Raw genomic sequence first — 1,546 nt, 5'->3', positions numbered from 1 at the left:
TTTTATTAAGTTAATTGCATGCCTAAGTTCTGTTTAGTAGGTGATCAGGGTAAGGGTCACTACATTTATGGTATCAGAGCATGCAAAAGATTTCTTGGGATTTAGTCTCATCTTGAGGTATTTTTGTAGATGTCAAATCGTGACGACCAGAGTTCTCATGGCAGTGTTGGTGGGCGTTGGGGTGATGCCGACCGGGAGCCTCGTCGAGAACGGCGTCATCGTCATCATGACGACGAGCGTTTCACTGTGCGTCGATTCTTAGCTATGGGTCCTAAGCCCTTAGTTGGAGGTGAGTCTCCGGAGGATGCGGAGAACTGGTTAGACCGCATGGAGACGACTTTTCAGACTTTCCAATGCACCGATGAGCAGAAGGTGGAGACCCTTGGCTATCTTCTGGATGGGCGTGCGCGCAGGTGGTGGAGGTTTACTTCTGCACCTTTTCTTGCGGCGAGAGGAGTGGCCACCTGGGCCGAGTTTCGCACAGCTTTCCAAAAGCAGTATTTTCCTCCTGCACTCCGACAGTCGAAGGCAGGCGAGCTACTGAGTCTGCGACAGGGAGCCATGTCTATCGATGAGTATCAGCAGAGGTTCTTTGATCTGCTATCCTATTGCCCCGAGATTGCTGATAGCTCAGAGATGAAGTATAATCTGTTTCTTCAGGGCCTTAACCCTGAGATCCATGACCGTGTGGCGGTTGGCAACGACATGTCCTACGAGGGTTTGGTGAGCCGTTGTCATTAGGCAGAGGACAGCATTCGGCGGAACAGGTCTTTCTCTCAGTCGAGACATGCTAGTTCTTTGGGTCCCCGTGCCCAAACTTTCAAGAAGTCTGGATCTTCTTCTTCCTCTGGTTCTGGAGGTATTGTCCGTTATGGTAAGAAGGACAAGTGTGATCACTGTGGGAAGAACCATCCATCCGACAAGTGCCGTAGAGCTTTTGGAGCTTGTTTCCGTTGTGGAGAGACTGGTCATATCCGGAGAGATTGTCCAATGTCTGGGGGAGGTGGTTCTGGTTCTGGTTCAGGATCGGGTTCTCAGGCTACCGTACAGCAGAGGTCGCAGGGACAGTCTGCTGGGAGTTCTCATTTGAGGCCACGAGCTTCTGGCCAGGTGTTTGCCCTGAGACATGATCAGGCTGTGGAGGAGAATGAGAAAGTCATCGCAGGTACATTTATGCTTTATGGTATACCTGCTCTTGTACTTATTGACACTGGTGCATCTCATTCCTTCATTTCTGCACGTTTTGTTAAGAGGCATAAGTTACCATGCAATGCACTAGACGTAGTGATGTCTGTTTCTACTCCGACGGGCCAATCTGCTTTGGCTAAGCGTCTAATGATGGGTTGTCCTTTAGAGTTCGAAGGGAACGTTCTGTTAGCGAATCTCATGGTCCTGGCGATGGACGACTTTGATTGCATTCTGGGGATAGATATGTTGACTACCTATCGAGCTTCAGTGGACTGCTATCAGAGATTAGTACGCTTTCATCCGGAGGGGAGTGAGAGCTGGTTTTTCTATGGTGAGGGAGCGCGACCCCCGATGCCTT

The sequence above is a fragment of the Henckelia pumila genome, chromosome 3, assembly GCF_033568475.1.
Source record: "Henckelia pumila isolate YLH828 chromosome 3, ASM3356847v2, whole genome shotgun sequence".
NCBI classification, from domain to species: domain Eukaryota; kingdom Viridiplantae; phylum Streptophyta; class Magnoliopsida; order Lamiales; family Gesneriaceae; genus Henckelia; species Henckelia pumila.
This window is presented reverse-complemented; position numbering follows the sequence as displayed.